Source organism: Tursiops truncatus, chromosome 3 (genome assembly GCF_011762595.2).
Source record: "Tursiops truncatus isolate mTurTru1 chromosome 3, mTurTru1.mat.Y, whole genome shotgun sequence".
Classification (NCBI taxonomy): domain Eukaryota; kingdom Metazoa; phylum Chordata; class Mammalia; order Artiodactyla; family Delphinidae; genus Tursiops; species Tursiops truncatus.
The window spans coordinates 161,555,797-161,570,976 of NC_047036.1; the positions used below are offsets into that span (position 1 = coordinate 161,555,797).

The 15,180-nt window shown below is 38.3% G+C and overlaps 1 non-coding gene across 1 annotated transcript; it reads left to right on the plus strand.

Moving 5' to 3' along the window:
* Positions 1-6,896: 6,896 nt before the first annotated feature.
* TRNAE-CUC (transfer RNA glutamic acid (anticodon CUC)) lies at positions 6,897-6,969 on the plus strand. The gene has a single exon. It is a non-coding gene; the product is annotated as a tRNA-Glu (tRNA).
* The last annotated feature ends 8,211 nt before the right edge of the window (positions 6,970-15,180 follow it).

Genomic DNA, 15,180 nt, shown 5'->3' on the forward strand with positions numbered 1-15,180 from the left:
AAATTGAGGAGGTGGCCTTTGGGAGCAAGATATATTATTTTTTCCCCTTTTCTTCTTTTTGTGAGTGTGTATGTGTATGCTTCTCTGTGAGATTTTCTCTGTATAGCTTTTGCTTTCACCAATTTTCCTAGCGTTCTGTCCGTCTTTTTTTTACTTTTTAAAATTTTTTCTTAATAATTATTTTTTACTTTAATAACTTTATTTTATCTTTTATTTTATTTTATTTTGTCCTCTTTCTTTCTATTTTTTCTCCCTTTTATTCTGAGCCATGTGGATGAAAGGCTCTAGGTGCTCCAGCCAGGTGTCAGGCCTGAGCCTCTGAGGTGGGAGAGCTGAGTTCAGGACATTGGTCCACCAGAGACCTCCCAGCTCCACGTAATATCAAATGGCAAAAATCTCCCAGAGATCTCTATCTCAACACCAACAACCAGCTTCACTCAATGACCAGCAAGCTACAGTGCTGGACACCCTATGCCAAACAACTAGCAAGACAGGAATACAGCCCCCTCCATTAGCAGAGAGGCTGCCTAAAAGCATAATAAGGCCACAGACACCCCAAAACACACCACCAGACGTGGACCTGCCCACCAGAAACACAAGATCCAGCCTCATCCACCAGAAACAAGGCACTACTCCCCTCCACCAGGAAGCCTACAAAACCCACTGACCAACCTTAGCCACTGGGGACAGACACCAAAAACAAAAGGAACTACGAACCTGCAGCCTGCAAAAAGGAGACACCAAACACAGTAAAATAAGCAAAATAAGAAGACAGAAAAACAGAAAGCAGATAAAGGAGCAAGATAAAAAAAAAACCAACAGACCTAACAAATGAAGAGGAAATACGCAGTCTACCTGAAAAAGAATTCAGAATAATGATAGTAAAGATGATCCAAAATCTTGGAAATAGAATAGAGAAAATGCAAGAAACATTTAACAAGGACCTAGAAGAACTAAAGAGGAAACAAGCAATGATGAACAACACAATAAATGAAATTAAAAATACTCTACAATGTATCAATAGCAGAATAACTGAGGCAGAAGAACGGATAAGTGACCTGGAAGATAAAATAGTGGAAATAACTACTGCAGAGCAGAATAAAGAAAAAAGAATAAAAAGAACTGAGGACCGTCCCAGAGACCTCTGGGACAACATTAAACGCACCAACATTCGAATTATAGGGGTCCCAGAAGAAGAGAAAAAGAAAGGGACTGAAAATATTTGAAGAGATTATAGTTGAAAACTTCCCTAATATGGGAAAGTAAATAGTTCAAGTCCAGGAAGCACATAGAGTCCCATACAAGATAAATCCAAGGATAAACTCGCCAAGACACATATTAATCAAACTATCAAAAATTAAATACAAAGAAAACATATTAAAAGCAGCAAGGGAAAAACAACAAATAACACACAAGGGAATCCCCATAAGGTTAACAGCTGATCTTCCAGCAGAAACTCTGCAAGCCAGAAAGGACTGGCAGGACATACTTAAGGTGATGGAGAAAAACCTACAACCAAGATTACTCTACCCAGCAAGGATCTCGTTCAGATCTGATGGAGAAATTAAAACCTTTACAGACAAGCAAAAGCTGAGAGAGTTCAGCACCACCAAACCAGCTTTACAACAAATTCTAAAGGATCTTCTCTAGGCAAGAAACACAAGAGAAGGAAAAGACCTACAATAACAAACCCAAAACAATTAAGGAAAATGGGAATAGGAACATACATATTGATAATTACCTTAAATGTAAATGGATTAAATGCTCCCACCAAAAGACACAGACTGGCTGAATGGATACATAAACAAGATCCATATAAATGCTGTCTAAAAGAGACCCACTTCAGACCTAGGGACACATACAGCCTGAAAGTGAGGGGATGGAAAAAGATATTCCATGCAAATGGAAATCAAAAGAAAGCTGGAGTAGCAATTCTCGTATCAGACAAAATAGACTTTAAAATAAAGACTATTAGAAGAGACAAAGAAGGACATTACATAATGATCAAGGGATTGATCCAAGAAGAAGATATAACAATTGTAAATATTTATGCACCCAACATAGGAGCACCTCAATACATAAGGCAAATACTAACAGCCACAAAAGGGGAAACTGACAGTAACACAATCATAGTAGGGGACTTTAACACCCCACTTTCACCAATGGACAGATCACCACAATGAAAATAAATAAGAAAACAAGCTTTAAATGATACATTAAACAAGATGAACTTAATTGATGTTTATAGGACATGCCATCCAAAACCAACAGAATATACATTTTTCTCAAGTGCTCATGGAACATTCTCCAGGATAGATCATATGTTGGGTCACAAATCAAGCCTTGGTAAATTTAAGAAAATGGAAATCGTATAAAGTATCTTTTCCAACCACAACGCTATGAGAGTAGATATAAATTACAGGAAAAGATCTGTAAAAAATACAAACACATGGAAGCTAAACAATACACTACTTAATAACCAAGTGATCACTGAAGAAATCAAAGAGGAAATCAAAAAATACCTAGAAACAAATGACAATGGAGACACGACAGCCGAAAACCTATGGGATGCAGCAACAGCAGTTCTAAGAGGGAAGTTTATAGCAATACAATCCTACCTTAAGAAACAGGAAACATCTCGAATAAACAACCTAACCTTGCACCTAAAGCAATTAGAGAAAGAAGAACAAAAAAAACCCCAAAGTTAGCAGAAGGAAAGAAATCATAATGATCAGATCAGAAATAAATGAAAAACAAATGAAGGAAACGATAGCAAAGATCAATAAAACTAAAAGCTGGTTCTTTGAAAGGATAAACAAAATTGATAAACCATTAGCCAGACTCATCAAGAAAAAAAGGGAGAAGACTCAAATCAATAGAATTAGAAATGAAAAACGAGAAGTAACAACTGACACTGCAGAAATACAAAGGATCATGAGAGATTACTACAAGCAACTCTACGCCAATAAAATGGACAACCTGGAAGAAATGGACAAATTCTTAGAAATGCACAACCTGCTGAGACTGAACCAGGAAGAAATAGAAAATATGAACAGACCAATCACAACCACTGAAATTGAAACTGTGATTAAAAATCTTCCAACAAACAAAAGCCCAGGACCAGATGGCTTCACAGGCAAATTCTATCAAACATTTGGAGAAGAGATAACACCTATCCTTCTCAAACTCTTCCAAAATATAGCAGAGGGAGGAACACTTCCAAACTCATTCTATGAGGCCACCATCACCCTGATACCAAAACCAGACAAAGATGTCACAAAGAAAACTGCAGGTCAATATCACTGATGAACACAGATGCAAAAATCCTCAACAAAATACTAGCAAACAGAATCCAACAGTACATTAAAAGGATTATACAACATGATCAATTGGGGTTCATTCCAGGAATGCAAGGATTCTTCAATATATGCATATCAATCAACGTGATACACCATATTAACAAATTGAAAGAGAAAAACCATATGATCATCTCAATAGATGCAGAGAAAGCTTTCGACAAAAGTCAAAACCCATTTATGATAAAAACCCTGCAGAAAGTAGGCATAGAGGGAACTTTCCTCAACATAATAAAGGCCATATATGACAAACACACAGCCAACATCATCCTCAACAGTGAAAAACTGAAACCATATCCACTAAGATCAGGAACAAGACAAGGTTGCCCACTCTCACCACTATTATTCAACATAGTTTTGCAAGTTTTAGCCACAGCAATCAGAGAAGAAAAAGAAATAAAAGGAATACAAATTGGAAAAGAAGAAGTAAAGCTGTCACTGTTTGCAGATGACATGATACTACACATAGAGAATCCTAAAGATGCTACCAGAAAACTACTAGAGTTAATCAATGAATTTGGTAGAGTAGCAGGATACAAAATTAATGCACAGAAATCTCTGGCATTCCTATACACTAATGATGAAAAATCTGAAAGTGAAATTAAGAAAACGCTCCCATTTACCACTACAACAAAAAGAATAAAATATCTAGGAATAAACCTACCTAAGGAGACAAAAGAGCTGTATGCAGAAAATTATAAGACACTGATGAAAGAAATTAAAGATGATACAAATAGATGTAGAGATATACCATGTTCTTGGATTGGAAGAATCAACATTGTGAAAATGACTCTACTACCCAAAGCAATCTACAGATTCAATGCAATCCCTATCAAACTACCACTAGCATTTTTCACAGAGCTAGAGCAAATAATTTCACAATTTGTATGGAAACACAAAAGACCCCGAATAGACAAAGCAATCTTGAGAACGAAAAATGGAGCTGGAGGAATCAGGCTCTCTGACTTCAGTCTATACTACAAAGCTACAGTAATCAAGACAGTATGGTACTGGCACAAAAACAGAAATATAGATCAATGGAACAGGATAGAAACCCAGAGATAAACCCACGCACATATGGTCACCTTATCTTTGATAAAGGAGGCAAAAATATACAGTGGAGAAAAGACAGCCTCTTCAATAAGTGGTGCTGGGAAAACTGGACAGGTACATGTAGAAGAATGAAATTAGAACACTCCCTAACACCATACACAAAAATAAACTCAAAATGGATTAAAGACCTAAATGTAAGGCCAGACACTATCAAACTCTTAGTGGAAAACATAGGCAGAACATTCTATGACATTAATCACAGCAAGATCCTTTTTGACCCGCCTCCTAGAGAAATGGAAATAAAAACAAAAATAAACAAATGGGACCTAATGAAACTTTAAAGCTTTTGCACAGCAAAGCAAACCATAAACAAGACTAAAAGACAACCCTCAGAATGGGAGAAAATATTTGCAAATGAAGCAACTGACAAAGGATTAATCTCCAAAATTTACAAGCAGCTCATGTAGCTCAATAACAAAAAGCAAACAACCCAATCCAAAAATGGGCAGAAGACCTAAATAGACATTTCTCCAAAGAAGATATACAGATTGCCAACAAACACATCAAAGAATGCTCAACATCATTAATCATTAGAGAAATGCAAATCAAAACTACAATGAGATATCATCTCACACCAGTCAGAATGGCCATCATCAAAATATCTACAAACAATAAATGCTGGAGAGGGTGTGGAGAAAAGAGAACACTCTTGCACTGCTGGTGGGAATGTAAATTGATATAGCCACTATGGAGAACAGTATGGAGGTTCCTTAAAAAGCTAAAAATAGAACTACCATAAGACCCAGCAATCCCACTGCTGGACATATACCCTGAGAAAACCGTAATTCAAAAAGAGTCATGTACCAAAACGTTCACTGCAGCTCTATTTACAATAGCCAGGACATGGAAGCAACCTAAGTGTCCAGCAAGAGATGAATGGATAAAGAAGATGTGGCACATATATGCAATGGAATATTACTCAGCCATAAAAGGAAATGAAATTGAGTTATTTGTAGTGAGGTGGATGGACCTAGATTCTTTCATACAGAGTGAAGTAAGTCAGAAAGAGAAAAACAAATACCATATGCTAACACAGATATGTGGAATCTAAGGGGAAAAAAAAGGTCATGAAGAACCTAGGGGTAAGATGGCAATAAAGACACAGACCTACTAGAGAATGGACTTGAGGATATGGGGAGGGGGAAGGGTAAGCTGTGACAAAGTGAGAAGTGGCATGGACATATATACACTACCAAACGTAAAATAAATAGCTAGTGGGAAGCAGCTGCATAGCACAGGGAGATCAGCTCGGTGGTTTGTGACCACCTAGACGGATGGGATAGGGAGGGTGGGAGGGAGGGAGACACAAGAGGGAAGAGATATGGAAACATATGTATATGTATAACTGATTCACTTTGTTATAAAGCAGAAACTAAAACACCATTGTAAAGCAATTATACTCCAATAAAAATGTTTTTTAAAAAAAAAGAACAGATTGGTAATGTAAACAGAGGTGAAAACCCTAAGAATCACAGGGGAATGCAATAAATAGAAAACACTGTAACAGAAATGAAGAGTGCCTTTGAGGGGTTCATCAGTAGACTGGAAATGTCTGAGGAAACAATCAGTGAGCTTGAAGAAATGCCAATAGAACCTTCTAATATGAAATGCAAAGGGAAAATAAAGATCAAAAAGAACAGACTCTGGAACAATTAACAAAAGGTGTAACATAAACATAATGGAAATATCTGAAGGAGAAGACAGAAAGGAACAGGAGAAATAACTGAAGATCTCAGTTAATTAATGAGATCTTCCCATAATTAATGATAGACACCAAAGGCACAGATTCAGGAAGCTCAGAGAATACCAAGCAGGATAAAACTTTTAAAGTGGGGACTTCCCTGGTGGTCCACTGGCTAAGACTCCACACTCCCAATGCAGGGGGCCTGGGTTCGATCCCTGGTCAGGGAACTAGATCCCACATGCATGCTGCAACTAAGAGTTCACATGCCACAACTAAAGATCCCTCATGCTGCAACTAAGACCTGGCGGAGCCAAAGTAAATAAAGAAATAGTAAGAAAATAGTAAAAAATATGGTAGATATTAATCCAACTGTATCAATCATTTTAAGCATCAGTGGTCTAAATACCACATGGAAAGACACAAACTGTCATAGTAGATAATAAAATAAGACCTAATTATATGTTGTCTACAAGAAGCACACTTTGAATATAAACACAGAGATAGATAAAAGTAAAAGGATGGAGAAACATATACCATGCCAACACCAAACAAAAGAAAACTGGCATAGCTATATTAATTTCAGACAAAGCAGACTGCAGAGCAATGAAAACTCACAGGAATGAGGAAGGGCAGTACATAATTATATAGGGGCCACGTCTCCAAGAAGACATAGCAATCCTTCACGTGTATGTGTGTAACAACAGAGGGGCAAAATATACAAGGCAAAAACGGACAGAGGGACTTCCCTGGTGGTCCACTGGGTAAGACTCTGCACTCTCAATGCAGGGGGCCCAGGTTCGATCCCTGGCTGGGGAACTAAGATCCCACATGCCACAACTAAAAGCCCCCTCATGCCGCAACTAATAGCCCAAATGCCGCAGCTAAGAAGTCTGTGTGCCACAACCACAAGATCCTGCATCCTGCAACCAAAAGATCCTGCATGCCTCAACAAAGATCCCACATGCCACAACTAAGACCTGGTGCAGCCAAAATAAATAAATCAATTATTTTTTTAAAAAACCGATAGACCTGCAAGGAGAAATGAATCCACTACTATAGCGGTAGACTTCAACACCCCCTTATCATGAATCATAAATTCCAGCAAGCAGAAAATCAGGAAGGACAAAGTTGAACTGAACAGCACGATGAAACAACTGGACTTAATTGTAATCTATGGAATACTTCAGGCAACAACAGCAGAATACACATTCTTCTCAAGTTCACATGGAACATTCACCAAGACAGACCACATTCTGGGACATAAAATGCACCTTAATAGATTTGAAAGAAAGAAAAAAAGAAATCATACAAAATATGCTCAGACCACACTGGCATTAATCTAGAAATCAATCGCGGAAAGATAGTGGAAAACACCCAAATACTTGGAGATTAAACAACACACTTCTAAATAACACATGAATCAAAGAAGTCTTGAGAACAATTAAACATTATTTTGAATTAAATAAAAATGAAAATACAACTTATCAAATTTTGTGGGAAACAGCAAATTCAGTACCTAGAGGGAAATTTATACCACTGAATGCATACTGTAGAAAAGATCTATAATCAATAATGTAAGCGTCTAAATTATTAGAGAAATGCAAATCAAATCTACAGTGAGGTACCACCTCACACCGGTCAGAATGGCCATCATTAAAAAGTCTACAAATAACAAATGCTGGAGAGGGTGTAGAGAAAAGGGGACCCTCCTACACTGTTGGTGGGAATGTAAAGTGGTGCAGTCACTATGGAAAATAGTATGGAGGTTCCTCAAAAAACTAAAAATAGGGACTTCCCTGGTAGCCCAGTGGTTGGGACTCCACGCTTCCACTGTGAGGGGCGAGGGTTCGATCCCTGGTTGTGTCACTAGGATCACGCATGCCGTGCGGCACTGCCAAAAAAAACCCCCAAAACTAAAAATAGAGTTGCTATATGACCAAGCAATCCTAATCCTGGGCATATAACCAGATAAAACTCTAATTCAAAAAGATACATGTACCCCTATGTTCATAGCAGCACTATTCACAATAGCCAAGACATGGAAACAACCTAAATGTCCAACGATAGATGAATAGATAAAGAAGATGTGGTACATATACACAGTGGAACACACTCAGGCATTAAAAAAGAATGAAATAATGCCATGTGCAGCTACATGGATGTACCTAGAGATTATCATACTAAGTGAAGTAAGTCAGAAAGAGAAAGACAAATACCATATGATATCACTTATATGTGGAATCTAAAATATGACACAAACTTATCTATGAAACAGAAACAAACTCACAGACATAGAGAACAGACTTGTGGTTGCCAAGCGGGAAGTGGGAGTAGAGGAGGGATGGATTGGGAGTTTGGGATTAGCAGATGCAAACTACTATATATAGAATGGATAAACAACGAAGTCCTACTGTATAGCACAGGGAACTATATTCAATATTCTGTGATAAACCATAATAGAAAATAATATGAAAAAGAATGTATATATATGTATAACTAACTGCTGTACAGCAGAAATTAACACATTGTACATCAACTATACCTGAATAAAATAAATTTTAAAAATACAAGGTTGGATTTCCCTGGTGGCACAGTGGTTAAGAATCCACCTGACAGTGCAGGGGACACGGGTTCGAGCCCTGGTCCAGGAAGATCCCACATGCCGTGAAGCAACTAAGCCCATGTGCAACTACTGAGCCAGCGCTCTAGAGCCCGTGAGCCACAACTACTGAGCCCACGCACGTAGAGCCCATGCTCCGCAATGAAAGAAGCCACCGCAATGAGAAGCCTGTGCACCACAACAAAGAGTAGCCCCCACTCCCCACAACTAGAGAAAGCCCACGCTCAGCAACTAAGACCCAACACAGCCAAAAATAAATAAATGAATAAATTTATAAAAAAAATAATGTAAGTGTCTACCTAAGGAAACTACAAAAAGAAAATGAATTAAATCTAAGTAAATGCAGGAAAAATAACAAAAATTGGAAAATGTAATTGTGGGAAACCAACAGAGATCATTTAAAACAGAAGCAACTTGCCAATTTATACATCTATTACAATATATCCTAACTTAATTTCAAATTTTTACACCTGTTTTAAGTAGAATAGTCTTTTGATTCATCCTCTTAACCTATGTAAGACTTTCCATTACATGTCAAGAATTAGAATAGAGTAAGGGTAAATATAGAGATAATAACAACATTTGAATAAAGTGCTTTCTTTCTCAAATATTTATTAACCCTTCTATTTTGTATATCAAGTGAATGCCAACAATATTTCTCAATTTTTCAAATTTATTCACATTGTTCACTTGTGAGTTCATTAATTACAGAAGGAATATACAGTTCTTTTTAGATCCCAATATAATTTATGAAGAATCCTATGTGGTATGATCCAAATTTCAATTAGAGACAAAATTAAGATTACCTAAGAGGTTTATAACTTCTTTGAAAATGGAGACAATCCAAAGAATCAATATGTTCTCTGGTTTACTCATCAGGAGCAGGAACATTAATTTAAATGACAGTCATATCATTTGTTAGTCTTCCTTTAATAAGATATATTGCATTTTTTTTTTTTTATTATTTATGGCTGTGTTGGGTCTTCGTTGCAGTTTGCGGGCTTCTCATTGTGGTGGCTTCTCTTGTTGTGGAGCACGGCCTCTAGGTGCGCGGGCTTCAGTAGTTGTGGTTTGTGGAGTGCAGGCTCAGTACCTGTGGCACACAGGCTTGGTTGCTCCATGGCATGTGGGATCTTCCTGGACCAGGGCTCGAACCCGTATCCCCTGCATTTGCAGGCGGATTCTTAACCACTGCGCCACCAGGGAAGTCCCTATTGCATTATTATCTTAAGGAATCTTAATTATAAATAATAAAGGATGTGTATAAATACCACAATCATTTTCTTAGTATTAGACACAAACACCACCATGAATTTTAAATCCCAAACTACAATATGAATACTTAGATATTTTGTATATGTGTATCCATGTGTGTGTATCTATTAGTTAACCTGTGTAAAAATATATATACCCATATATATACTTGTTAGTATACTATATAGTATGTACATTATATAGATTATATGTATATATATATTAATACACATATACTCATTACTCTGGATATATACATATCTATATATACTTAGTATATCCATATATAGTATTGAATATATATATCCATATATAGTGAAGATGGATAAATAATATGCCTTTATATTTGACATCTATCACATCAACTGCCTCCCCCCATGAACCTCCTCCATTCTTAAACCTACTCCATTCCTGGTCCCTTTGCTTGATTTTCACGTACATTCCTCAAGGTACACTAGGAAAATCATCACCTGGCAAGCCTTTGTGACCATCTCTCTCTGATTAAGGAATTCCTTTTAGATACTCTAGTATCTCCCTATGCTTAAGTATATCTGAGGACTGGCAGCTATGATATACATCAGTGACTTTCTGTCTCACCTCTTAGAGAAACACATTTCAAATATCATAGAACTGACAGCCCTGCTTTGTATCACTATTTGCCCATCTTGTAAAGCAGTGCTTCTCAAAGTTTAATGTTTACGCTGAACACTAGTGCCTTGTTAAAATGCAGATTCTGATTTAGTGGGTCTGGAATGTGGCTTGATATTCTGTATTTATATCAAGTTTCCAAGTGATGGTGATGGTAATGCTGATGACCCATGAACCACTCTTTGAGAAGCAAGGCTTTGAAGCTGTGATAACAGTGATTGGGATATTCACACCTATGGCCCCAGCATGTGTGCAGTATCTCCAACATGGTAGCACCTCAATAATGTTTGTTGGATGAATGGATAAATGAAATAGTAACAATATAACTAAAATAAGTATTTTTGATTCAATGAACCATATTAAATACTTCATACTCTGTGTTCTGATTTATTCTCACAACAGTCACATAAGGTAGGTTTCACTGTTTATAAATATTCAAGTGGTTTAGAGGGGTAAATTAAATATTTCATGGTATGTACAAAGAGCTAGGAAATGTGGGATTTCTTATCCTGAATGCACAATCAACCTTAGTTTTTTAATCTACAATATGTTACTACTGTACCTGCCTATTCTTCCTTCTTATAATCACCAAACAACATTTTCAGATAAATTTTTCAAAGAATATGTGTTCTGTGTATTTATATGTTGCTTTACCTTTCTACATGCCTCGGGTTCATCGTTTACCTAATTTTAATAATAATAATTCCATTTCATTGTGGTGGTGTAAGGATTCAGGTAGAAGGTCCATGTAAAGCTATGGGTAAAATGCCCAGAATGACATGCATTTAATAACTGTGTGACCTAATCACAGAGAGATGGGTCTGGATCCACAGGCGAATAGTCTCTGTTGAGGGGAGAAAATACAGTATAATTGAGATTTGGTTCTGTTTTTCTTTCATGGAAAATAGTAACTGGCATAAGATATAATGAAATATGACTGTGTTCAATTTATTGTGCAGTTTTTCTTAGAGTAGGTGTGTACAACCAAAGAATGGTGATTTATCTATGGAAAACAGTGCTCTCCATCTGCTAAAGAACTCAAAACATGTTGGCTGATAAAAGATAAACATGATGGCGTCTTTATATATATATATAAAGTGGTTAAAAATATCATGAAACCCAAAGTAATAATATAAAATTCATATACAAAAAAATTAGAAAACAGTGTAATTGAGGGAAATCAAAAGGCATAATTAATAAAACCAAAAGCTGGTTCTTTGAGGTTAATAATATTGGTAAACATCTAGTCAAGCTAACTGAGAAAAAAGAGGGAAGTCAGAAATTACTAATCTTAGAAATGGAAGGGGGGCGGTTAATGGAAATGAAGAAGTATTTTTAAAAACCAACATCCATTTATAAGAGCAAGGTAGGATAGAGGGGACTTTCTCTTCTTGAGGAGAAAGAAACATCCATAAGAAACTTGCAGCTAACATCATAGTTGATGAGAGACTAGAAGCTTTCTCCTGGTAACATCAGAAAGAAGGCAAGGATGTGCCCCTTTTCCGAATATCTTTATGTTCTGAATGACTGTGAAACGAATGTCCTCAGAGGAGAACGTCATTAAAGTAACGTCACACCTCTGCTCCTGGACCAGGTGTCTGCAGTTCAAGTCTTGCCTGCAGAGGCTATGTGCCGTCGTTGCAGTGGCGTTTAGGTTCCCTGAGGGTAACCAGATAAAGGTGTATCTAGAAGTCATTGAAATAGGCACTGAACAGAACACTGAGTCTAATCTGTGATAACAGGATATTTACCCGTTGCTGAGTGGATGGAGTCAGTAATTTCCATAATGCTGGGGACTGGGAACAGGGGCTTATTTGGTGAGATCAGAGCCTCAAGTTTGCAGCAATCCACTGCGAGGTGTCATTCATTCTTTCCAGGTTTAAGAAAAGGCCAAATCTGGCTGTTCAAAGGAGAAGCACTGGGGATAATGATAATTACTCCTTCACTAAGCAGATTTTGTACAATGGTTTCGTACTGTAAATAATTATAATTTCCTGTATATTATGATGTTTTGACATCAGTCTTTCTAGCTGGGGAGAGACTGACCCTTGGGGTCAGCCACTTCTTGAGACAGCAAAGGGTCCACCTAGAAGCATGCTTTTGATACGCAAGCCAACCAATCCAGAGCCAGACTTGGCTTTAACCCATCTTTATAAATACCCTACCTGGCCTTAACCCATCTTTATGAATTTTCAATCTTGCCCCCATTCCATAAGGCTGGAGGCCAGATCCAGGGCTCACATTCTCCTGGGACCCATCAACCATAAATTATCCAAGGGCCAGACAGTTACTCCTCTGGTATGGGAACCATTTGAGCCTAGACTTCACAAACAAACACAAAAATCCCTGTCAGGTGCAGCTGCACACCATTCTATGGACTATTAGTCTTATTACTACTGGTCTGGGTGCTTTCTCACTGGTTTACAATCTGCAGGTCCAGAGCCTACAACTAAATGTGGCCATTGTTTCAACTAAACATGGCAAATGTCAAGATACATAACAACTGGTGGGGATCCACTTGGAAGGGATACTCCAGTCCCATATCCCACACAACATCACCATAGCCCAGGAGTTGTGAAAGGAAAATAAAAATGGAGTTGGTATTGCTCTCTAAAATGGAAGCGGGAGGCCATTAAGGCACTGTGACTTATGCACATCTCAGTCTGGATGAAATCTGACCTTTTGACCACTTACTGTCCTAATGAAGTCACCAGCACATCTGCCAGAAACTCAAGATATTTATCAGACCCCTACCCTAAAATAACTAGTGATTCCTGCTGAGTAATATATCAACAGGACAAATATATCCTGACTCAGAAATTTCAAGTCAGAGTCAATCACAGTTCTCACCAGGAACTTTTAACAACCTCATGGCTTTTTGTGTTTGCAAGTCCCTGACTCTTTCTATTCTCCAGAACATTGTTTTGGGGTTACCCAAATCTGTGCTTCCTGAACTGCTTTTTTTGTTTGTTTTTGTTTGTTTGTTTTCAGCTGCATTGGGTCTTTGTTGCTGCACGCGGGCTTTCTCTAGTTGTGGCAAGCAGGGGCTACTCTTTGTTGTGGTGCACGAGCTTCTCACTGCGGTCGGTGGCTTCTCTTGTTGCGGACCACAGGCTCTAGGCGCACGGGCTTCAGTAGTTGTGACTCATGGGCTCTAGAGCGCAGGCTCAGTAGTTGTGGTGCACGGGCTGAGCTGCTCCGCGGCATATGGGATCTTCCCAGACCAGGGCTCGAACCCGTGTCCCCTGCGTTGGCAGGCGGATTCTTAACCACTGTGCCACCAGGGAAGTCCCTGAACTGCAATTCTTAAGACACCAAATAAACTCTTTTCTTATTTGCAGCCTCCTGCATTATTTTTTGGTTGACAGAGGTCACCACTGGAGAGGACACTGCCTCAAATGACATTGCCCCTGTCCAAGACTTGCCTCTGGAAATGATTTCACCCCCTGCACTGGAGACAACTTCATCCCAACACTAAAACCTCTGCCTCAGTGACCCTATATACTGCCTCTCCTAAAGCACAGATCGGACACAGGACATTTATTGCTTTTTTTTCGTTTAAGAATTGTGTCATGTTTCTGGGCTCACTGTCTGCTTAGCCCATGATCCTGGTATATTCCTTGCTCTCTGCTAAAATGGACACCCCTTACACGCCCATGCCTAAAGGGAAATCTGGCAAAGGTTACTACTATCTGCACCATCCTGAAAATTAATGGAGACCACTGCTTTCCCCAGGAGGCACCTGCCTCTTATCAGTCAACCCCTGGACCCCCTGGTAAGAGAACTACTCACTCCTCAGTGCTTTCCTCTACTCCTCTCCTCCAGCTTTCCACCATGATCTCCACAACCACTCCTATAATTACATACAAATACCACTAATCTTTACAGAAGTTACACGTACTAACTTATTTCATATCCTCTAATGGAAGAAAGTTTCACATACTGAGGTATAGGGAAGTCATTCTGGCTTATACATGATTTAACTTGAACTTCTTGCTAACTAAAATACTCTTATGCCCTGTCAAACATACACTGTACATCTGCTTTAGCTATTAAAGAAACTATTAAAGAATAAAGGATGAAGCATTTTGTGCTTTGGATATATGGCCTCCTAGATAGTAAAGATATGTACTAAAGAAGAGTTTCAATGACCCCAGATTCTTGCATCTCCCCACAGATGGAAAAACACTAAAACCATTAACTTGAGATATCTGTTCCTTGTGGTGAGCAGTAATCTTTCACCAAGATGTATGCTTGTCTACATGTATTTCCCAGCCAAAACAATTCACGTATATCCTGGCTCCTCCACTACCTCTTTGGGGCAGTCCCCGCAGAGCTACTGAGAGATGTTTCCTGGGCTATAGTCCTCAGTTTGGCTTGAGTAAAACTCTTTTTTTTTTTTAAATGGATGTTCACTTTTTAAATAAATTTATTTTATTTATTTTTGGCTGCATTGGGTCTTTCTTGCCGCACATGGGCTTTCTCTAGTTGCAGCGAGCAGAGGC